At 48.9% G+C, this 25406-nt stretch overlaps 1 protein-coding gene across 1 annotated transcript in view; it reads right to left on the bottom strand.

The window, feature by feature from the left end:
* sulf1 (sulfatase 1) overlaps nt 1–25406 on the bottom strand; it is a 601332-nt gene that overhangs the window by 541153 nt on the left and 34773 nt on the right. The gene's annotated exons all lie outside the window — the stretch shown is intronic.

Genomic DNA, 25406 nt, shown 5'->3' with positions numbered 1-25406 from the left:
TCCAGGCAGAAGCCCAGTTTGCACTCCGGGACATTACAGCGGATTCAACCCGTTATTATTACGTGGTTTCCGCTCTCGACAGCGCCACGGCTTCACGGGTCGTCAGCCTCCTGGGGAATCCACCGGTAGAGGGCAAGTATGAAGCTCTAAAAAATCGTTTACTACAGGTGTTTGGTTTAAATAAGTCGGAGCGTGCACGCAGGCTTATTGCTATGCCCGGTCTTGTGGACTCAAAACCATTGGAATTGATGAGCCAAATGCTCACGCTTTTGGGTTTGGAGCCCCAATGTTTTTTGTTTCGAGAACTCTTCCTCTGCCAGCTACCTGAGCCAGTTCAGGCAGTCTTGGCCAGTTCTACGATTACGGACTGTGCCGAGCTGGCTGCAGAGGCAGACAAGACTTTTACGGTCACACAGCAGAGTTGTGCAGCCACGAGGCGTCTTTCCCCTACGTGAGCAAAGTCCAGCCCTCCTCCAGCAGGCTGGTGTGTGTACCACGCCCGTTTTGGCGCCAAGGCTCGACGCTGCCGTCCTCCCTGCAGTTTTGTTGAAAAAAAATCTCCAGCAGGCTCACAAACTTCAATGAGGATGACAGGGTCTGACAAACACACCCAGTTCACCATGGCAGTCGGTTCAGCAGGAAAACTCCTCTACATTACTGATTCCAGGACAGGGCGACGATTCTTGTGTGATACTGGTTCTCAGTGCAGTATTTTGCCAGTTTCAAAGCTAGATCTACAATCCGGCGGTCACGGCCCTTCCCTCGAGGCAGCCAATGGTGCGGCCATTCGCACGTTCGGTAAACGGACAGTTAATTTAACTCTTGGAGGTCAACGTTTTGTGTGGGAGTTTATAACGGCTAAAGTATCACAGGCCATCCTGGGGGCTGATTTTTTCTGTGCCTATGGTTTTCTGGTCGACGTCCAACATTGTCGACTCATTAATGCGTCTACTTTCCACGCGGTGCCTTGTCACCGCAGTACTGCTGTCTCCTGGTCGGTTGCCTGTGCGGTTCCATCGCAGGAAGGGTTTAGGCGCCTACTCGGCGAGTTCCTGGGGCTCACCAGGCCTACATTCTCGGCAGCAGTCGCGAGGCACGGTGTGGTGCATTACATCATCACAACGGGATCACCTGTTTACGCTCGGGCACGAAGATTGGAACCCGGAAAGCTTGTAGCCGCAAAGGCAGAGTTTCAGATCATGGAGCGCCTTGGGATTGTCCGACGCTCCGATAGTCCCTGGCCTTCCCCACTACACATTGTACCTAAACCAGGTGGTGGATGGAGGCCTTGCGGGGATTACAGACGCCTTACCGAAGCCACTATGCCGGATAGGTATCCAATACCGCATATACAAGATTTTTCGGCTCATTTGGCTGGCAACTCAATATTTTCCAAAGTAGATCTCGTCCGTGGATATCACCAAGTTCCTGTGCACCCTCAAGACGTCCCCAAAACGGCGGTCATCACACCGTTTGGCCTTTTTGAGTTCCTTCGCATGCCGTTTGGATTGAAAAATGCAGCTCAGGCCTTTCAGCGACTTATGGACTCTGTGTTACGGGACCTTCCCTTCATTTTCATTTACTTGGATGACATTCTCATTGCTAGTAAGGATTAGGAGGAGCACATGGCTCATTTACGTACACTCTTTGCCCGCCTCAGCCAACATGGCCTCATCATAAATCTAGCCAAATGCCAGTTTGGGTTAACCAGCATTGACTTTCTGGGGCATAGGATCACCTCAGAAGGCGCCGTCCCACTGGCCACTAAGGTAGAGGCAGTTACGGCATTCCCGCGGCCTCATATACTCAAATCTCTTCAGGAGTTCCTGGGGATGGCAAATTTTTATCATCGTTTTGTCCCCAAGGCAGCCCAATTGATGCAGCCGCTGTATGAAGCACTTAAAGGGAAGTCGGGTAAAGATGTTATTATTTGGACACCACAGATGGACCAGGCGTTCCTGGACACCAAGGCGGCATTGGCAGATGCAACTATGCTTGCACACCCACTCCCGGGCGCGACTATCGCCCTTACTACCGATGCCTCCGATTACGTCATCGGGGCGGTTCAGGAACAATGGGTTGACGGGATTTGGCAGCCATTGGCCTTTTTTAGTCACCAACTGCGTAAGAATGAGCGAAAATATAGCACTTTTGATAGGGAGTTGCTGGCCTTGTTTTTGGCCATCCGGCATTTTCGTTTTCTCCTAGAAGGGCGCCCGTTCACTGTATTTGTGGACCATAAACTGCTCACTTTTGCAATGGCCAAAACGGCGGAGCCGTGGTCAGCCCGGCAACAGCGCCATCTTACATTTATATCTGAATTTACGACGGATTTACGACATATGTCTGGCAAAGATAATCTTGTGGCCGATTGCCTTTCGCGTGCCCCAGTCCAGGCAATTCACCTGGGAATCGATTTCGTCGGGTTGGCGGAAGAACAGCTGGCAGATCCCGAAGTTCAGGCGTATCGGACCATGCCTTCTAGCTTGCAGGTAGCCGATGTTATGTTCCCATCAGCAGGAACCATGCTCTTGTGTGACACATCCATGGGAGTGCCCCGGCCCATTGTGCCAGTCGAATGGCGTAAGAAGATTTTTCAGGTTATACATGGCTTATCACACCCGGGGATGCGAGCTTCACAACGACTTATGTCCCGCAAATTTGTTTGGAAGGGAATGCATTTAGACGTTCGGGACTGGACAAACAATTGCGTGGACTGTCAAAAATCAAAGGTCCATCGTCACGTTAAGGCTCCAGTGGCCATCTTTCCGGTGCCTGAACGCTGGTTCGATCATGTACATGTGGACTTAGTGGGCCCCCTCCCCACTTCGCGGGGTTTTATGCATCTCCTGACAATAGTGGACTGTACTACCAGGTGGCCAGAGGCGATTCCCTTGGTTGCTACTACTACAGCGGACGTATCCAGGGCGTTTATTTCGTCGTGGGTGGCCCGGTTTGGGGTGCCATCTGATATCTCCTCTGACCGAGGTCCACAATTCACGTCAGAGTTGTGGAATGCAGTTGCACAGGGCTTGGGTACCAAGCTGCACCGTACCACCACTTACCATCCGCAAGCAAATGGTTTATGTGAGAGGTTTCATCGGTCTCTAAAGGCGTCCCTCCGTGCCAGCTTGCGTGGTTCCAACTGGGTGGATAGACTCCCTTGGGTGATGCTAGGCCTTCGTACAGCCCCCAAGGATGACCTCCAGGCTTCATCGGCTGAGTTAGTCTACGGTCAAGCACTTCGAGTACCAGGGGATTTCCTCCCTCCACATACAGAACCGTGGTCGCCTGCTCAGCAGCTCCTTCAGCATCACGAGGTGGCAAAGAATTTCCTGCCTATTCCAACCTCGCATCACAACCTACAGAGGCCTCATGTTCCGGCAGAACTTATGAGTTCCGATTATGTTTTTATTCGGCAGGATGCTCATAGAGATACACTCAGACCACCTTATGCTGGACAGTTTCGTGTCATCGCAGCGGGAGAGAAATATTTCACGGTCAAAGTGGAAGGTAAGTCCGATACCATCTCCATCGACCGACTTAAACCAGCCCATCTGGATCAGAGTGAACCAGTGGTTGCTGCTCAGCCACCTCGCTGTGGACGACCACCATTGGCTGCTAGACCAGTTATGCAACAGTCTACTATTAAATTGCCTGCTTCAGCCTCATCCTTGTCTACACCTTCTGCTACTGTTTCCTCCACCCCAGATGCACCGCTTCAGACACAGCCAAGCATTGGCTCATCTTCCAACGTTCCATCGTCTGAAGTTCGTAGTCGTTCGGGCAGAATTATTAAACCTCCTGTTCGTTTGATGCTGTCTGTTAAAGAGAATTCTGGGGGGGCGCCTGTGGCGGAGCCACCAAGAGACGCTGGGCAATCAGTAATCATTCCTTTAACTACCATGTAGTGCAGCTGTGGACTGCACCTTTAAACTGTATGCAGTTTCTTGTATTTTCGCGTCATGACGTCATGACGTCATGACGCCGATCACGTGACCCCCAGTTGGCGCGGAGAGCGTGATGACGTCATGACGTCAGCTTCCAGTATTTAGTGGCAGTCTTGGAGAGGCTGTGGAACTGGACAGACCTGCTTACAACTGCTCTTGTAGTTTTACCAGTTAAAGTTGTTTGTTTATTAAACTTGATTATTTTGTTTCACTGCGTCGAACTTCATTATTCGGATAGGAACTTCCGTTCCTACAGTGTCACTTTTCTGTTCGTCTGAACCACTGTCCATCACCTGGTGTACCTTTTTGTACTTCTCCTGTGGAGATTACTTACTGTTGGTTTTCTTCCCAGACCTGCAGACTCTTGCTATGTGTCCTGCTTTTCCACACTGTCTGCACACTTGGTCCTTGAACCAACAATCCTTCTGGTCATGTGTTGTTCTGCTGCAGCGATAGCACTTCCCTGTTCCATAGGACATTTCATTGGTGCCATATTCTTGCGATCTCCGTTGTATCTCTGCAGCTCCCCTTGCGGCTGCTTCGTGTGATACTGCCATACTGAAAGCCTTGTCCAGCGTAAGATCCTTTTCTGATAGAAGCCGTTTTTGGGTTCCTTCACTTTGTAGCCCACACACAAACCTATCCCTTAACGTATCTGCTAGTCCCGCTCCAAACTGGCAGTGTTTCGATAGCTTGCGTAGTTCCGTTAGGTACTCAGCATTGCTTTCGTCTTTGTGTTGGTTCCTTTTATGGAACTTAAATCGTTCTGCTATCAGCAGCGGTGTGGGGTTTAAGTGGTCCTGTAGGATTTCTACTATGCTTTCGAAATTCTTGTTCACCGGCTTCTCTGGGGTTATTAGATTTCGCAGTAACCCATAAGTTTTTGCACCCATGGAATTTAACAAAACCAGTGCTTTACTAGCATCTGGCACTTCATTCGCCCTGCAGTACACCTCAATACGTTCCACATATGTCGCCCAATCTTCGACTTCATTGTTGAACGTAGGGATACTGCGGCATCCCTGGGTGTGATTTGTCAAAAATGGCGTCTCCCGCGCTTCCCCTTCTTCTCCGCTGGCACAAAATGGCATCTCCCGCGCTTTCCTTCTGTTGTGTATGTACCTTTAAGAGAATAACTGGTCTCAGACTGCAATACCGGCAGTGACCACCCCTGCATAAAAGGCGCTAGAGAGCCTCTGTTGGTTAGTTTTGTTTATGCCTTTCACCAGTAAAGACTTGTTTGTTTCTCTCCTGCTAGTCCGTGTCTCAATCATTCACGGACTTAACTCCTTCCTTCCCACGCTAGCCCTTCTTCTCCGCTGCGGCTTCTAAAAATGGCGTCTCCCGCGCTCTTCCTTCTTCTCCGCGGCTCAATGGCGTCTCCCGCGCTCTCCCTTCTTCTCCCCGCGGACACTGTTCAGCCCTTGAGCCCTGGCTGTGCTCTGCGCGTTCTTTTTTTTTTTTCTCGATGCCGCTCGGTCCTGAACCCGGCTGTTGCTTTACCCTCTCTCTCTCCGGTTTGTTTTTCTTTCTCGACGCCGCTCAGTTTTCAACCCCCGGCTGCGCCCTGTGCGCTTCACCCTCTGTCTTACCCCGTCGACGCTGCTCGGTGTTCTCTCCGCTGTCGGTCGGCTCCAGCCGCCGCTGTCCGGGAAGGCTCTGCTCTGGACCTGTCGTCAGTCTCTTGCTGATCGTCGTGGCTGGGGAACCAAGCCCGGCTCTCCACAGCCTCCCCTGCGATGTTCACTCTCTGCCAGACGACTGGGCGGTTGCTCGTGGTCGACGCCCGTGTTCCTGGCCTCGACTTTTTTTGTTTTGTTACACCGCCCTCCCGGAGCGAATCCTCGAAGGGACATGCAGAGTTGCAGGTAGATTCGAATTGCCACTCGTCACCACTGTTAGATCCGTGATTCTGAGAGTATGCTCTTTTTCAATAACCACACGGATGCTGTAACTTAACGATAAACAGATATTTACTGGAGGAGGGTAGTCTCAAGACTGGGGGTACAGAGGCATGCACAAGGCTTACATACAGGTGTGGTCACTGCCGGTACTACAGTATACAGGAGCTGTAAAAGTAGTTCTGTCTTAAAGGCACATACACTACAATAACCATCGGCTTGGACCAGCTGGGCTGAATGGCCTGTTTGTGTGCTGTACTTTCTATGTAGTTCTATGCAATGTAATTTTTCAAAAGCTACAGATGTTTTAAATGTATGTTTCAGCCTTTCCAAAGGTTGTACGATGAAAAAGAAATATCTGGCAAAATCCAAGGGAAGGCATAACAAATGTAGAGTCGGGAAACAGAGTCTATGTGCAAGTGATGAAGTGTCACAACATCTGGACGCCTGGTGAAGTGGATGTGTTGCTGCATGAGGTGGGGCTGAAGAAGGTCGTCTCATTTTGTATTCCACGACACCTTCCTCAATTGGTAGTGTAGCATGCCTGGCAGTAGGTGGTCAGCAGGCTCAACACTAGCCTTATGACCTGGTGTCCTGGCCAATTTCTATCCCTCTAGCAGCATCACAAAAATCAGATTATCTGGTTATTCAGCTCATTGCTGTCGGTGGGAGCTTGCTGTGCACAAATTGACTGCTGCGTTTCCTACATTACAATAGTGATTATACTTCAAAAGTAGCTCACTGTATGTGAAGTGCTTTGGGACATCCCAGAGGTTGTGAAAGGCGCTATATAAATGCAATTACTTTCTTTCTGTAAGGAAGCTACCAAGGAAAGACTACCCAACAGTACAATTTAACAGGTAGATGGCCCAAGATTACCTGTCATAAAATGTTGGCTGTCCATCTGTTCCACATTTACAGTTGGCCGACAGCAAACTTGCACAAAACATTAGGGGCTGGATTTTGCCAGCCCTGGGGAGACAGGTTTGGAGGTGGGACTGCTGGGAGAATGGCGGAAACTGGGGGCGGGTGTCCATCCCGCCCCCAACACACCTCCGTGCCATCTTCCCAGGAGGCGGGAAGGGGATTACAGCCATTTAACTGCCTGTTAACAGGTAGTTGACAGGCAGTTAAGAGGATTATCCCCATTTTTCCACCAGAGGCGCGGGCTTCCCAACGTTGGGAAACCCTGCCAGGGTCACCGAGGCGAGCAGTGGGTCTGCGGGGGTCGGGGGTTGCAAAAGTGCGCTGTGGAGGTAAGCGATGGGTGCAAGTGTGGAGAGTTAAGTATGTGAGGTGAGTGGAAAGTGATAGAAAAAGTTCACTTACCTTTGTTTCTTCCTGCAGGCTTCAACAGTTGGGGAACCAGAGACTCTCGTATCACACCAGCAAAGATGACAGATGGCTGCTGCATTCTCCGTTGCAACAGCCAACTGATTTCTGCTCACAAAAGAGGTTTGATGAGCCTTGAATACAAGGACTCATCAAACAACAGAGAATGTCAGTGTTTGACAGCTTCATAGAGCTGTCAAACGATGACAATTCATCTGTCAAAAATTTTTGACAGATGGAACATCATATGCTGACGTTCTCTGTAACCGGCTTTCCGTTAATTGGCCTGCTAAGCAGGCTGGGTGGGCTTAACAAGGTCAATCAAGGGAAAATAGCGTGGGTTGGCCAGAAGTTGATGGAGGGGGGACTGAAACCCGACAAGTGGGAGTCCCGCCTCCAAAAGCTCCCCATTGGCAAAATCCAGCCCAAGATCTTTAATTGGTTCTCATTCATGCCAATACTCCAGCACGCCACATATTCAAGTGTCTGCTCACAAGTGAAAGCATTGGCATGCGCCACCTCTTCAAACATGTTCACACATAAAATCATTGTAACAGAATATAGTTATTGGCACCAAGATAGACAGCAATGTGGACACATAACTGTCACTGTATGGGGGCAATTTCCATCTGGGCATGGTAAACAGGTGGGTGAAACGCGTATGGCAGCTGCCCAGAGGAGTCAGCGTGGAACCGCTGTCATTTTTGTGGTTGGCAAGTTGCCAGAATGAAACATGCTCCCAATCAGTAGCTCGCCAATTTGAAGACAGGTAATTGGGTGGTACAGTAAACTGTCATGGGTCTGCAGCAGCAGAGTGAAGGAGGACTATTTTTTATTGGGAACAGAAAGGCAACCCAGTGGAGCATCAGGCAACATGTGTGCAGAACCTACAACAGCAACTATGTAACCTTTCAAATCTATTGGTGGGAAACCACAAGCTATAAAAAGGTCTCCAAAAGCTCCATTCAGCTTTACCTAACAGCCAGTGAGGGTCCTATTAAGTATCACTGGAAATGGTCGTTTCTCCATCTGTACCACCTGTGATTGGTGGGCAGGAGCAGGAAATCGAGGTAGTCAAGGCAGTGAGGGTGGAAATTGACATTGGAGTCTAAATGATGACACTCGAACACCATTTGCATGTATGCATGAGGCTCCCTCATTTCCGATGGTAGCTCACCCTGCCGGGATTCAAGTTTGCCCGAAAATCGGAACATCTCAAAGTAGCGGATGAGCAGGCATTCCATTTTTGTTCCACTACCACCCTGCTTTTGAGTGCAAACAGGGCGGTAGCAAGATAAAAATTGTCCCCTGCATGTGCTCCTTCAACTTATAATAGCTGAAGACTACTTCTCTGCAAGATGGTACATAATACAAGAGAACCAACCTGAACTAGAGGAGGGCTCAAAAATTACAAGCCTAGATTCTCTTTAAGAAATCCACCTTGGACATCCTTGTATATTAGAGCATGGAGGGAGTAGGGAAAGTGAAGGCACAGGCCTCCCCCAAGCTCAGGCCTAGAACCAATCACTTGGTCTAGTAATTGGAGTAGGCCGGAAACCTGCCGGTGACACCGTTGGCCGAAGTTAATGGTCGCCCGAAATAATAGCACAGGCGGTGCCGGTATTTTGGTGCTGCCTGCTAATTTAAATTAGCACAGTGCAAAACCTACAGTGCGGGACTGCTTTTCCAGCGGTAGTCTCAGCAGGTGATCAAATGTAGCATGGCTGTAGCCTCTCTGGAGCCAGGCAGTGTTGTCTTAAAGCAAGGCTGTCATTTTAGAAAGCAGTGTTGGTCCCTTAAAGGGAAACTGCTTTCTAAAATGAAAAAAATTGAAATCAGTTCAAAATAGGCAGTCTTTCACCCTTAGAGCTCAACTACCTTCTGAAAACAATAAACATTAAAAATAATTCCCAAATGGCAGTCTTTAGTTCTTAAAGCTGACCTGCCTTCCATACGTAAACAAATGGTAAAAGTGCTTCAGCACTAAGACAAATAGCTTAACAAGCCAAGGAAGGGGCACCCAGGGTCTCGCATGTAGCACTCCAGCTTTGAAACATAGAAACATAGAAGATAGGAGCAGGAGTAGGCCATTCGGCCCCTCGAGCCTTCTCCGCCATTCAATGCGATCATGGCTGATCATCCAAATTTAGTACCCAGTCCCTGCTTTCTCCCCATACCCCTTGATCTCTTTAGCCTTAAGAAATATATCCAACTCCTTCTTGAGTATATTTAATGAATTGGCCTCTACTGCCTTCTGTGGTAGAGAATTCCACAGGTTCACCACTCTCTGGGTGAAGAAATTCCTCCTCATTTCTGTCCTAAATGGCTTACCCCTTATCCTTAGACTGTGACCCCTGGTTCTGGACTCCCCGACCATCGGGAACATCCTTCCTGCATCTAGTCTGTCCAGTCCTGTCAGAATTTTATGTTTCAATGAGATCCCCTCTCATTCTTCTAAACTCCAGCGAGTATAAGCCCAATCGACTCAATCTCTCCTCATACGTCATTCCTGCCATCCCAGGTATCAGCCTGGTGAATCTTCGCTGAACTCCTTCCATGGCAAGAACATCCTTCCTCAGATAGGGCGACCAAAACTGCACACAATACTCAAGATGTGGTCTCACCAAGGCCCTGTACAACTGCAGCAAGACATCCTTGTTCCTGTACTCAAACCCTCTCGCTATGAAGGCCAACATACCATTTGCCTTCTTAACCGCCTGCTGCACCTGCATGCTTACCTTCAGCGACTGGTGCACAAGGACACCCAGGTCTCGTTGCACTTCCCCTTCTCCCAATCTATTGCCATTCAGATAATAATCTGCCTTCCTGTTTTTGCCACCGAAGTGGATAACCTCACATTTATCCATGTTATATTGCATCTGCCATGCTTTTGCCCAATCACCCAACCTGTCCAAATCATCCTGGAGTTTCTCGACATCCTCCTCACAGCACACACGCCCACCCAGTTTTGTGTCGTCTGCAAACTTGGAGATATTACATCTAGTTCCCTCGTCTAGATCATTAATATATATTGTGAATAGCTGGGGTCCTAGGACCGATCCCTGCAGTACCCCACTAGTCACTGCCTGCCACTCGGAAAAAGACCCATTTATTCCAACTCTTTGCTTTCTGTCTGCCAACCAGTTCTCTATCCAAGTCAATACCTTGCCCCCAATCCCATGTGCCTTAACTTTACACTCTAATCTCTTATGCGGGACCTTATCAAAAGCCTTCTGAAAGTCCAAATACACCACATCCACTGGTTCTCCCTTATCTATTTTACCAGTTACATCCTCAAAAAATTCCAGTAGATTAGTCAAGCATGATTTACCTTTGTCCGATCCTGTCACTGTTTTCCAAGTGCTCTGCTATTACATCTTTTATAATGGACTCTAGCATTTTCCCCACTACCGATGTCAGGCTTACAGTCTGCAATTCCCCGTTTTCTCTCTACCACCTTTTTTGAACAGTGGGGTAACATTAGCTACCCTCCAATCCATGGGTACTGTTCCAGATTCCATCGAATGTTGGAAGATGATCAGCAATGCATCTACTATTTCTAGGGCCACTTCCTTAAGTACCCTAGGATGTAGATTATCAGGCCCTGGGGATTTATCGGCCTTCAATCCCATCAATTTCCCAAACACCATTTCCCTACAAATACTGATTTATTTCAGTTCCTCCCTTTCATCAGAACCTATGTTCCCCGACATCTCTGGGAGGTTATTTGTGTCCTCCTTTGTGAAGACAGAACCAAAATATGTATTTAATTGGTCTGCCACTTCTTTGTTCCCCATTATAAATTCCCCTGATTCTGACTGCAAGGGACCTACGCTTGACTTCACCAAACTTTTTCTCTTCACATATCTATAAAAGCTTTTACAGTCAGTTTTTATGTTCCCTGCAAGCTTACTCTCATGCTCTATTTTTCCCTTCTTAATTAATCCCTTTGTCCTCCTTTGTTGAATCCTAAACTGCTCCCAATCCTCAGGTTTACTGCTTTTTCTGGCCAATTTATATGTGCTCTCCTTGGATCTTATGCTATCCCTAATTTCCCTTGTTAGCCACGGTTGAGTCACCTTTTTTGTTTTATTTTTATGCCAAACTGGGATGAACAAATTCTGTAGTTCATCCATGTGGTCTTTGAATGTTTGCCATTGCCTATCCACTGTCAACCCTTTGTGTGACATTCCCCAATCAATCCTACCCAACTCGCGCCTCAGACCATCATAGTTTCCTTTATTTAAATACAGGACCCTAGTCTCTGAGTCAACTACTTCATTCTCCATCTTAATGAAGAATTCGATCATATTATGATCGCTCCGACCCAAGGGGCCTCGTACAACAAGATTGCTAATTAATCCTTTCTTGTTACATAATACCCAGTCTAAGATGGCCTGATCTCTGGTTGGTTCCTCGACATATTGGTCCAGGAAACCATCCCGTAAACACTCCAGGAATTCCTCCTCCACAGTATTGTTACTAATTTGGTTAGCCCAATCTATATGTAGATTAAAGTCACCCATGATGACTGCTGTGCCCTTATTGCATGCTTCTCTAATTTCCTTTTTAATGCCATCCCCAACCTCCGCATTACTGTTTGGAGGTCTATATACCACTTCCACTAACGTTTTCTGCCCCATGGTATTTCTCAGTTCTACCCATACAGATTCCACATCATCAGAGCTAATATCCTTCCTTACAACTGTGTTAATCCCTTCTTTAACCAGCAATGCTACCCCACCTCCCTTTCCTTTTTGCCTATCTTTCCTGTATATTGAATACCCCTGGATGTTGAGTTCCCAGCCTTGGCCACCCTGGAGCCATGTTTCCGTAATCCCAATCAAATCATATTCGTTTACCTCTATTTGCGCAGCTAATTCATCCTCCTTATTACGAATGCTCCTCGCATTAAGACACAAAGCCTTCAGGCTTGTTTTTTTAACGCTCTTACACCTATTAGAATTATTATTTACTGTGGCCGTGTTTGATTTAAACCGTTGATTTCTCTGACAGCCACTTTTGTTTTTCTCCTTCCTATCTTTTGCTTTTATCCTTGTTTCCCTTTCCTCTGTCCCCTGCTCAGGTTCCCAACCCCCTGCAATTTTAGTTTAAACCCTCCCCCAGAGCACTAGCAAACACTCCCCCGAGGACATCGGTCCCGGCCCTGCTCAGGTGCAAACTGTCCGGTTTGAACTGGTCCCACCTCCCCCAGAACCGGTTCCAATGTCCCAGGAATTTGAATCCCTCCCCCTCGCACCATTCCTCTAGCCACGTATTCATCTGAAATATCCTTCTATTTCTACTCTGACCTTTGAGGTTCTATTTTTTAATTTACTTCCTAACTCCCTATATTCAGCTTATAGGACCTCATCCCGTTTTTTACCTATATCGTTGGTACTTATATGCACCACAACAACTGGCTGTTCACCCTCCCCTTCCAAAATGTTCTGCAGCCGCTCTGAGACATCCTTGACCCTTGCACCAGGGAGGCAACACATCATCCTGGAGTCTCGTTTGCGGCCGCAGAAACACCTATCTATTCCCCTTACAATAGAATCCCCTATTACTATAGCTCTACCCCTCTTTTTCCTCCCGTCCTGTGCAGCAGAGCCACCCCTGGTGCCAGGAAATTGGCTGCTGCTGCCTTCCTCTGATAAGCCATTCCCACCAACAGTATTCAAAGTGGTATATCTGTTTGAGAGGGGGATGTCCACAGGGGACCCCTGCACTACCTGCCTGCGCCTACTACTCTGTCTGTTGGTCACCCCTTCCCTTTCTGCCTGTGCAACCTTTGCCTGCGGTGTGACCGACTGCTTATACATAACACGGGGCTGGGCTCTCCTGCCATGACTTACCCTTTAATTAATTGAAATTAAATTAAATCAAATCAATCCCACCAATTACACTACAGTTAAATGATATATTTAAGGGCCCTGGTTTACCAACAGTCCCTGCTACACCACAGAGACCTTAAAAACTATAAACCACAGAGTTAAAGTTTAAAAAGAGAGAAATACTCACCTGCAGGGGTTCAACACTGCAAGAGAGGTCCTCTACCCACAGGGACCAGGAGGCCCTCCAGGAAGAAGGATGTGGGACCAGATCACCGAGGCCATCACTGCCAGCAGTGTCACACCCACAACCTGGCTCCAGCGCCCAAAGAAGCTTCATGACCTCAGACCACTGGTCAAGGTCAGTGAATGCATCTTCAAGAGCCATCTCCTATTAACTGCACCACTAGCCTCACACACTGCTCAATCCAAGAACCTCCACCCCCCACCCCCCACAATTACTCACCTACCAACAATCTGTACCAATCATGAGGCACATCTCCCATTCCTAGCTTCACCTCACCCCCTTGGAAGAGACGGTGCAGGCCATTCTTGGCAGGGGCATGGCTCTTCACTTGGCCAGTGGTGGGGCTGAAAGGATACAAGATGCTGGAATCCTCATACGTTATCCTCCTTCTCACATCCCACGTCCCAATCATCCCACAATATCTTCTGATTTACAAGGTGTGAATGGTGTAAGCATGCAGTTCTTGCTTTCCTGCCCTCCTCTCACCACAATTCTACCCTTGTGCCTTCCTCATTTCACATACGCAAGAAATCCAGCCTGCCCAGCCAATGGTTGAACAAGAAGAGGGAGAGGAGAGTGAAGAAGAAGAAATACCGTCACTCGATCTCACACTCCCAGCCACCAGCTCCTTGAGGTTGTTCTGCAAGGCCATTTGCAGTTTCCCCCCCACTGAAAGTCAGCAGCCTTCCACCAGTCATGCTGCAGTCACTGAGTTAGGACTGCATGACATCAGTAGGATAGGCAAAGGCACATGCAGACAGTCACTAAGGGAATGCACAAGGATGATTAGTTGATTTCTGGATGTCATAAAGTTGAATTGGAAAGTTTGCTTTGTGGTGGCTTTTATTTCAGCATTGTGGCCAAGAGGATGCTGTGATGGTCAATAATACAGGGAAGGTGAGGTGTGGGACAAATGTTGCAGGGTAATTGGGGGTTGTGGTCACTGGTACCGCAGGCCAATGATTCCATCCCGGATATCCCGGCCAGAAAGGGGCTGTCTTGGTTGCATCCTTCCTTCTGCTTCCTCCTCTTCTGCTTCTCCTCTTCTGCATCTTCCTCTTCCCTCAGCGAGCGGATGCTGGAAATCTGCAAAAGAAGCAGAAAATGCAGGAACTACTCAGCAGGTCATGCAGCATCTCGACCTGAGACATCGGGCTCGATTTTGCCAGTGTGGGCGGGCTGGGGCGTGTCAGGTGTTTTTAGAGTCCTGAACCCGACTCCAGTGTGATGTGGGAAAAAGAGCGATTGTCCCCTAATTTGGCAATTGATTTCCAGCATGTGGGAACCCCTGGCCCAATTAGTCTTTCCATCCTGAAAGTCGCCTCCGATTATGTCATCAGTGCTGCTGGATTTAAGGCCTGCAAGCAGCCTTGCTTCTTCTGGAGACTGGAAAAGCATTGGACATTGTATGAAAGACTTCATTTACCGACCATGTCCACCAGCAAGCAAAAGTGTGCACCTCGATTTACTGAGCCCTCCCTCCAAGCTCTGGTGGAGGGAGCAAGATTTAATAAGGAGGTGCTCTTTGTTAAATCTGTGAATCTTGATGTATGGTGTCCTTCAATAAATAGACAGAGACTGCAGAGGAACAATCAACAGGTGTTTACTGGATATGGGTTACTCTAAAACTAACAGTACAGATCCCTACTCAGGGTTTATATACAGGTGTGGTCACTGCCGGTACTACAGTATACAGGAGCTGTAAAAAGTAGTTCTCCCCTTAAAGGTACATACACTACAATTCCTCTCCTTTTAGATTAACAGTACCATAACATTCATTTAACAATTAACACTTTTAACATGCAACATTAACTGAAAATAGTCCATTTATAAATTCAGTCTTGGGGCGGCTTCCTGATCCTTTCTGGATAGCGCCTTTCCTGAGTGTCTTGAACTTGGTGCGGAGGCGATTCTGGCCCCCTGTCGTCGGTTGGTTCATCAGCTTCCGATGCTACTGTTTTTGGGGTAGATGCTACCTGTATGTCGGGTTCATCACCAGGTACGCGAGACATGGGGTTGACTCGTCCCTGTGACTCTAGGAACTGGTCGACATGGCGTCTCACAATGTTCTCCCCAACATCCACTGTGTACATTAGTGGCCCCTGCCGTGTGCATATCGTTCCTGGTTGCCATTTCTCTGTTCGGTAGTCGCGGGCCAAGACTGGTTGCCCTACATTGAAGCTCCTTGTCGGCTTCTCATTGATGTGCTGGAATTGCTTATTCTCAACATCTCTTCGTACATTTGGTCTGAGCAAATCCAGACGAGATCTCAACCTTCGGTTAAAGAACATCATGGCCGGGGTCTGGTTGGTGACTGCATGTGTCGCATTTCTGTAGGCTAACAGGAAATTGTCCACCTTATGCTGCAGTGGAATGACGTCATCGCACATGGCCCTTACTGCCTTTTTAAAGGTTTGTACGAACCTCTCAGCCAATCCATTTGTGGCTGGATAATACGGGGCGGATGTGTAATGACTTACCCTATTCCTTTTCATAAATTTCCGAAACTCTTCGGACACAAACTGTGGTCCGTTATCAGAGCAAATCTGCTCTCGCAAGCCGTTCCTGGCAAATATGGTCCGTAGGACTGCAATCGTTTTCTCCGTGGTGGTGGAGGACATTTTGATCACCTCAGGCCATTTCGAGTGCGCATCCACGGCTATTAAAAACATTGAGTCCATGAATGGACCAGCAAAATCAATATGCACCCGTTGCCATGGAGAGGAGGGCCACTCCCATGGGTGTAGAGGGGCATGTGGTGGTGCATTTTGGACCTTCTGGCATCCTGAGCAGCTCTTTGTCAGGTCCTTGATTTGCTGATCGATCCCCGTCCACCACACATAAGCCCTAGCAAGGCTTTTCATTTTCACCCCTCCCAGATGGCCTTCGTGAAGCTCATTGAGCACTCTCTCCCTTAACTTGGGTGGAATTACCACTCGGGATCCACACATCAAGGTCCCCTGGCATACTGACAGCTGTTCTCTTCTGGATGAGAATGCTGGCAACAGTGAGTCGCCATGTGTTGGCCATCCCTTCACCGTCAAGTCATATACCCGAGACAGTGTCGGGTCATTTCGGGTCTCCTTCTCTATATCTGCGTTAGTTACTGGCAAGCGTTCAATTATAGTCGAATAAAATATTTTGACAGGATCCACTGCTGGTGCTTCCTCCGCAGTAGGCAGTGGCAGGCGTGATAGCCCATCAGCGTTTCCATGCTGTTTCGTGCCCTTATACTCTATTTCATATTGGTTCGCCCCTAGAAAAAGGGACCATCTTTGCAACCGTTGCGCAGTCATCACCGGAATGCCCTTCTTTGGATTAAAGATGGAGACAAGTGGTTGGTGGTCAGTCAGCAAGGTGAACTTCTGCCCAGGCAGATAGTGGTTGAACTTTTTCACTCCCCACACTAGGCTGAGGGCCTCCCTGTCAATCTGGGCGTAGTTACGCTCGGCTGAGGTTAGTGACCGAGACGCAAAGGCTACTGGCCTCTCCGAGCCGTCCGGGAATTTGTGCGACAGCACCGCTCCAATACCATAGGGTGATGCATCACACGCCAACTGAATTGGTAGTGCTGGGTTGAAATGAGCCAACACCTCTTTTGATGTGATCAATTCTTTGCACTTCTGGAAAGCTCGTTTACATTCGTCATCCCACTTCCATGTTACCCCCGTTTGCAGTAGGGTGTTCAGTGGGTTTAGTACTGTAGACAAATTCGGCAAGAACTTATGGTAGTAGTTCACCAGCCCGAGTTGTGACAAATTTTCCGGTGCTGGAGCCTTGACTACTGCCTCAATCTTTTCAGGGGACTTATGTAACCCCTCTTTATCAATAACATGGCCACAATACGAGATCTGCTTCTGGAAAAACTCGCATTTGTGGCAATTAGCTCGGAGCCCATATTCCTTCAATCTAGTGAGCACCTGCTCCAGGTTGGCGAGGTGATCACTGTCATTTTCGCCCGTGACCAGGATGTCGTCCAAATAACACTGGGTCCCTGGAATCCCTTGCAGGACTTGATCCATTGCCCTTTGCCAAATAGCTGGAGCTGATGCTACCCCGAACACCAGCCGGTTGTATTGGTAGAGACCTTTCTGAGTGTTGATCGTGAGGTACTGTTTCGAGGCTTCTTCTACCTCCATTTGCAGGTACGCCTGGGCCAGATCAATCTTAGTGAAGCGTTTTCCTCCAGATAGCGAGGCGAAAATATCTTCAATCCGCGGAAGCGGATATTGTACCGTGTGAAGGACTGGGTTCACTGTCACCTTAAAGTCCCCACAGATGCGAACCTTCTTTGGTTCCCCAGGCGTATTACTCAACGACCTCTTCATTACAGGAATGATGGGTGTAGCCCACTCGCTCCAGTCTACTTTGGACAGTACTCCAGAACGTTCCAAACCTTCCAGCTCTGCTTCGACGGCTGGGCGGATCGCATAAGGCACCGGTCTGGCCTGAAAAAACTTTGGGCTTGCATTTTCCTCTATTTTGATCGTCGCTGTTATGCCTTTTAGTGTTCCGAGTCCCTCCTGGAACATTTCTTGTGCGTCAGTTAGCATTTTTGACAGTCGTCCAGGTGTGACGTCGTCATCCTTTTCGGCATCTACAGTCAGTGCTTGTATGGAATGCCAATCTAGCTGTATCTTCCGGATCCATTCACGTCCTAGTAATGGTGGTCCTCCATCTGGCAATACATAGAGGTCCATTTTTGGTGTTTCCTTGCCGTTATATATAACGTTCACCCTTATTTTTCCTTTGGGGTAGACTTTTTGCCCCGTGTACGTCTTCAAGGCACTCTCTGTAGCTTTCAAGGGTATATGTGAGAATAGCCGCTTGTAGTCCCTTCGGTTTATGACTGTTAGGGCTGATCCTGTGTCCAATTCCATTTTCACTTGGACGCTGTCTATCTTGAGCGTGACCCAGATAGTTTGGTGATCCTCCATTTTGATTACATTATGTAGTTTCAGACAACCCAGCTCCTTGCTTCCGGAGTCTGTATCACTTTTCTGTTCGTCTGAACTACTCTCCGTCACCTTATGTACCTTTTTGTACTTCTCCTGTGGAGATTTCTTGCTGCTGGTTTTCTTTCCCGACCTGCAGGCTCTTGCTATGTGTCCTACTTTTCCACACTCTCTGCACACTTGGTCCTTGAACCAACAATCCTTATGGTCATGTGTTGTTCTGCCGCAGCGATAACACTTCACTGCTCCATATGACATTTCATTTGTGCCATATTCTTGCGGTCTCCGTTGTATCTCTGCAGCGCCCCGTGCAGCTGCTTTGTGTGATACTGCAATGCTGAAAGCCTTGTCCAGCGTAAGATCCTTTTCTGATAGAAGCTGTTTCTGGGTTCCTTCACTTTGAAGCCCACCCACAAACTTGTCCCTTAAAGTATCTGCTAGTCCCGTTCCAAACTGGCAGTGTTTCGATAGCTTGTGCAGTTCCGTTAAATAGTCAGCATTACTTTCGTCTTTATGCTGGTTCCTTTTGTGAAACTTAAATCTTTCTGCTATCAGCAGCGGTGTGGGGTTTAAGTGGTCCTGTAGGATTGCCACTATGCTTTCAAAATCCTTTTCCACTGGCTTCTCTGGGGTTACTAGGTTTCGCACTAAGCCATACGTTTTTGCACCCATGGAATTCAACAATACCAGTGTTTTCCTGGCATCTGGCACTTCATTCGCCTTGCAGTACACTTCTATGCGTTCTACATATGTCGCCCAATCTTCGACTTCATTGTCGAATGCTGTGACACTGCCACTCTTCGGCATCCCTTGGTGTGGTTAGACTGGCTAAAAATGGCGTCTCCCACGCTCTCCCTTCTTCTCCGCTGTGGCTCAAAAATGGCGTCTCCCGCGCTCGCCCTTCTTCTCCGCTGCGGCTCAAATGGCGTCTCCCGCGCTTTCCTTTCTTCCCCCACGGATGCTGCTCAGCCCTTGAACACCGGCCGCGCTCTGCGCGTTTTCCTGCGTGCCTCTCTCGTTGACGCCGCTCAGTCTTCAACCCCGGTTGCGCCCTGTGCGCTTTACCCTCTCTCTTACCCCGTCGACGCTGCTCGGCCTTCCCCTGTGCCGTCGGTCGGCTCCAGCCGCCGCTGTCCGGGAAGGGTCTGCGCCGTACCTGCTGCCAGCCCGTCTCGCTGGAGTCTCCGTCGGATGGTCGACGCCCGTGCCCCTGGAATCGGCCTTCTTCTGCAGAGTTGCAGGTAGGTTCGAATCAACTCGTCGCCAATGTTAAATCCGTGAATCTTGATGTGTGGTTTCCTTCAATAAATAGACAGAGATTGCAGAGGAACAATCAACAGGTGTTTACTGGATGAGGGTTACTCTAAAACTAACAGTACAGATCCCTAGTCAGGGTTTATATACAGGTGTGGTCACTGCCGGTACTACAGTATACAGGAGCTGTAAAAAGTAGTTCTCCCCTTAAAGGTACATACACTACACTCTTCCCTTCCTCAGGGAGAAAAAAGCCACCACAACAAACTAAAGTTGTGTGGCTACAAGTGGCCAGGGAGGTCAATGCCATCTCTATGTTCCACAGAACCTGGCTGCAGTGCAGGAAGAGGTTTCATGACCTTCTGCGCACTGGAAAAGTGAGTATGACTTTCCCTTCACCCTCAATCTGATCCCCATCACCTCTCCTCACCAGCACTCTGCTTTGCCAACCTCTCCCTCCACATCCCACTTGACACTTACATCCCTGCACCCTTACCCATTGCAACTCTCTCTACGGTCACATTCACTTAACTATTTGACCATGCAGCCCTCACACTCTCTATCACTGTGATGCAATGACAATTTACAACACACAGGGAGGGCCCTTTGTCTCCTTCTAAGCATCTATGCTATGGATTCTCTACACTCACTCCTTCATTCTCACTCAAGCTGAACTTGTGTCCCTCATTGCAGGAAAAGAGAGCCCACAATAAGAGGGAAAGAGCAAGGACAGGAGGAGGCCACCCTCAGTAGCCCAGCTCACCACCTTGGAGGAGGCGGCCCTGGAAATTGCCGGGATCGAGGACAATTCCTAAGTGGGGGACGGACAGGCAGGCGCATCACAGCAAGCTGGTGACAGAATAGTTTGGCATCTCTCTCATTGACATTGTATGAGTCACTGATAATGAATCTGATACTCTAACAGGTTGACTTATGATCATCTGCACTATTCAATGTGCATGTAACCTTGACCTCACATCTCTAACTCTTTCCTTTACTCCCCCACAGGACCATAGACAGCCCCCGTCCCCACTGTCCAGGAGGAAGAGCCTGAGCTTCCAGACTCCTCAGAGGAAGCTGCAACCTCTGAGGGCGCTGCGTCAGCAGAATTAAGTGCACACATCACCAGCGCAGACACTCACACCTCAGTGGGACCTTCGGGACATAGAGTAGAGTTGTCACCTGGTGTATCACAGCTCTCAAGTGAGCATCAGCAGATGGTGGAAACAGGGACAGCAGTGGAGAGTCCTCGTCGGAGGGCGCAGGATGCTCCCAGCTCGGCTCCGCTGCATGTCGACCCTGTGCCTCCGGGTCCATCCAGAAGGACAGCGGTGCTGGAACTCCAGGAACAGGGGCAGGAGTCTCTGGCAGGTTTTTTCTCCAGGGTCACTGCGAGTGTGGAGCGTATGGAGGAGTCCATCGCTAACATGAGCAGAGCCTTTGTGGAGGCGTTGGCGCATGAACGCAATACCACGGAAAGGATGGCAACCTCCGTGGAAAGGATGGCTACCGTAGAGAAGAGGATGGCTACGGCCATGGAGGAGCTTAGTCGCCAGGGTCGTGAAAACATGGTCATTGTTCACAATAGACTGACATCTCTTGAGGAGCGATAGTCAGCTATTGAGCATACAAACCAGACATTCATGCAAGTCCTCGGGAGTAGGACTTCCAGCACAGAAACGGGTCCTCGTGGCCCCCCTGAAGTGCAGCAAGGTGCTGTCAAGCCACTTGCTAGCTCTGAAGTGGGGCTGACCAATGAGAGGGATGTTGGTGGCAGACAGCAAGGAAGTGGGGGCTCCTCTCCAAGCACTCACACGACCATGCCACTGCAAAGCCCTCGGTCAGAGCCCCACCAGAGTCCCCACTCAACTGAGATTGGCATTTCAACCCCTGCACAACCGCAGGAGCAGCAGACTGTTGCCGAGCCCTCACAGGTTCGCAACCCCAGAGGACGCCCGCCAAAGGTGTCGAGACAGGAGTAGCAGGAAAGTGAGCAAAGGGCCTCCACATCTGCTGAAGCCACAGGGGAAGCACCACGTAGGCACACACGTAAGAGGAAGATAATGCACAAGTAGTCACAAGGGTAGTCACTTGGGTGCAATGTTATGTTTAATGTTGAAAAGCCATCAGATGCTTATTGCCATTAAAAATTCTGAAGTCAATCTGTTGCAGTTGTGGCGTGTGTCATGTCGCTAATGAGACTTCCACATTGAGGGCTTAGGATTACTTGCAATTGTCAGTATGGTGGTCAGAGTGATAGGAATCCGCAGGTTCCTGGCCATTGTTGATGGTCTGATAAGAAGGTGTGAGGCAAAAGTGTTTGATTGCGCAGGCTAAGCAAATCTGGCTAAGATGAGTGTGTGCCTTGTATCCCAGACAGCAATGTGCTCGCATGCTGCTGCTGCTGGTTGATGCGCCTCTGCAAGCTGTTCATTGTTGCTCTCCTTCTCCTGCTCCTCCTCATCTGAGGAGGCTATGTGATGAGCCACTTGTTCCTCGGGCATCTGCAAGCCACGATGCTGTGCCATGTTGTGAAGTGCACAGCAAACCACGACCATTCTGGAGACCCTGGCTGCTGAGTATTGCAGGGCTCCACCTGATCTATCAAGGCATCTGAAGCGCATCTTCAGCAAGTCGATGGTTTGCTCAATTATGGATCTGGTGGACATGTGGCTGGAGTTGTAGTGCTCCTCTGCTTCGTTGGAAGGGCTCCTCAACTGCGTCATTAGCCACGTCTTCAGGGAATAGCCCTTGTCTCCAAGTAGCCATCCGCAAAGTTGGTTTGGCGGACTGAAGAGCGGAGGCACACTAGACTGGCGCAGGATGAAGGATTCATGGCAACTGCCAGGGTACTTGGCACAAACATGCAAAATTTCCTTCTTGTGGTCACACACCAGCTGCACGTTGAGGGAGTGGAATCCCTTGCGATTGACAAAAATACCTGGATTGTGATGGAGTGCCTTTAGGGCCACATGTGTGCAGTCAACGACGCCCTGCACCCTTGGAAAACCTGCCAGATTTTCAAACCCAACCGCACGCGCAGTTACACTGGCTTGACCCTTGGAGAAATTGATGTAGTTGTGCGCGATGGCAAAAAGGGCATCGGTTACCTGCGTGATGTAAGTGTGTGCGGCCGCCTGGGAGACGCCGCTGATGTCTACTGCTGATCCCTGGAATTAGCCTGAAGCTAAAAAGTTGAGTGTGGTGGTGACTTTGACGTCCACTGGTAAGGGGTGTCCACCTGCTCCTCTGGGCTCCAGGTCTTGCTGCAGCATTGCGCAGATGTCACCCACTACCTCTCGTGAAAGTTTGAGCCTCCTTTGGCACTGCTGCTCAGTCCTGTTGAGGTGGCTGATCCTCTGTCTGCAGACCCTGTTTTGGGGGTATCTCCTGCACCGACGTGCTTCCATGCGCTGGTGCCTTCTGGCCTGTGCAGCTTCAGGTGGGTGAGCAGCAGCTTGGAGCTCCTGCTGTTGCACCTGCAGTTGGTGCTGCTGTTGTTCAGGGTTCTGCTGCTGCCGCGGCTGGTCTTCATCCGAATCTGATGTCCAGGAGGAAAGGAAATAAATAGTTCCCATTCTTCTGGTATATACCTCAGTTGAGGAAGCGCTCAGTCAAGGTGGGGAGAGGGGTTTCCCAGGAGGTCACACTGGAGATGGGTGTCAGGCTCCAAACTTCCAGAACAATGAGTATGCCTGCTAAAAGTTCCCCCAGACATGAGACAACAAAGTTCTGCCACCTGCAAATGATGACTGGTGAAAACTCCTTTATAATGGTGGAGCTGCAGCTGTTAGTAAGCAGTCCACTTGTGAATCTGCCAGGATTCACTGGCGTGTTTCAGAGGAGGCGTGCAGAACGTGGGAAAAGGGTTAAAATCGGAAAGGCCTCTCAAAATGGGATTATAGAGGCAATTATGTGGTTGTTATGGGCCTTAATGGCCTATCCTACCCCTTGGAGGCGGGATGGAAATGGGGTCAGAAAACTCACATGTGGGAAAATTGCTCGGAGGCGGGATTGGGCCCGCCTGCCATTTTTTGCGGTTTTAACAACTCACACGCCTCCAATCTCGCCTCCTCGGGCCTGGCAAAATCGAGCCCATTAACTCTGTTTCTCTCTCCACAGATGTTGTCTGTCCTGCTGAGTATTTCCAGCATTTTCTGTCTTTTCAGAAGCCTTCCTTTACCATCCAAAGCCCTACAAGCATCCAGCAGCACTCCCTGCACACTTTAAAAACTTTTACCATCTATTGCTTCAAGCCACTACTTCAATAATATATTAAAACATTCAAAAAGCTTAAATGCAAACTGACCTGAAAGATGTGTGTGTCCCTTTAAGAAGCGCTGACAGCGTTTCTGCAGGGCTGCTTCACGCACACTTTTCTGAGCATGCTTAGGACCCGGCATTAAACAGAGTGAAAAGGTCGAAGTTTGCAGACGTGGCATCAAGTCGGCATCATTGTCTGCTCATTTGCATTTCAGGGGCCAGCGCTGGCAATGGCAGCACTGTGGCCTTTACCAAAATGGCAGCTGCTATGTCCCGCGCCAGAGGCGGACAGAAGTGAGGCAGCCACCATTTTTGTTGCCGAAATGGGCCTTTACGGCCACGCAAACACTACAAATTTCTAGGCCCTTCTGTCTGGTTTTCCTTCTCACTTACTCTCATGCAGACATACAAATAATCAGACAAATATGGCACACAGTATGTTGTAATGTGAGCTCTGTTTGAAGATTTGTCCTGGACCCAGCATTATAACAGTTATTCCTTTTCAGTCATTGTTAAGCATGGAAAAGCAGCCTGCCCGCACTGCCAATGGCCCAGAACAGAACAACGGCTTGCTTCCCTCTAACTAACATTTTAAGGCGAGCGCAGCTACTTATAACCCAGGGAATGCAGCAACAAACTGCATTTATGTAGCAACTTTAACATAATGAAACATCCAAAGTGCCAAAGTGGTGGAAGAAGAGTTATGGATGGTAGTTGAAGGTATGATTGAAGAGGTAAGTTTTGAGGAAGCTTTTGACAGAGGGAAACATGCTGGAAGGGTTGAGGGAGAGCACTAGAATTTGGGGCCAAGATGGCTGAGGGATCTGCTACCAAAGGCAGAGTAGTGGGGTAAGGGGGTGGTGGAGAGGGGAAAAAAGCTAGAGTTGGAAAGAATGGATGGTATGTGTTGGAAAATAGGGGCAAAGAAGGTCAAAGAGGTAGGGAGGGGCGAGGCCGGGGATGGGCTTGTCAATGGGGAAAAGGATTTTGAAATGAATACATTTTGGGATGCGGAACTGATAAAGTTTGACAAAAGACAGGGGTAAAAGTGAAGCAACGCTTACTGCAAGATAGGATGTATCTGGTGGAGTTTAGGATGAGTTGTAATTTTTGAAGAGGTGGAATTCAGGAGGTTGTAAAGGAGAGCTTGATGTAATTGTGTATACAGGTTTCAAAGGTATAGGTAAGGGTTTCAGCAGCAGTAGAGGTGAGATGGGGCAGAGGTGGTAATATTGAGGAGGTGGAGGCTAGGATGTAGGGTTTTAAACTCAACTCATGGTCAAGCAGCACACCAAGGTTTTGTACTGTTGAGCCTGACTTAAGTGAACAGCTTTGGAGATAGATGGAATAGGGGCTAAGGTACAGTGCTTTTGCTGGGAGCCCAACTGGATAACTTTGGTCTTGTCAATGTAGAGTTGAAGGAACTTCTTGCTTACCAAGACCTGAAGTTGGCTAGGTAGTTGGGTAGCCCAGTGATGATTGAGGAGTCAAGCATGGTGGCAGAGAGGGTGTCACCAGTGTACATGTGAAAGTGACTCCATACATACGAATGACATCACCAAGTGCAAGCATTTGGACAACAAAAAGAAAAAAGAACACTAGATGAGTCACCGTGTACAGGCGAGATGGAGAGAAGCAGGAACCTGCTTATCACATGGTTGCTACCAATG

The sequence above is a fragment of the Somniosus microcephalus genome, chromosome 7 (genome assembly GCF_052327205.1).
Source record: "Somniosus microcephalus isolate GS21.2 chromosome 7, FLI_Smic_1.0, whole genome shotgun sequence".
Classification (NCBI taxonomy): Eukaryota; Metazoa; Chordata; class Chondrichthyes; order Squaliformes; family Somniosidae; genus Somniosus; species Somniosus microcephalus.
Note: the sequence above shows the minus strand (reverse complement) of the source record. Positions and strands in the feature narration are given on the sequence as shown.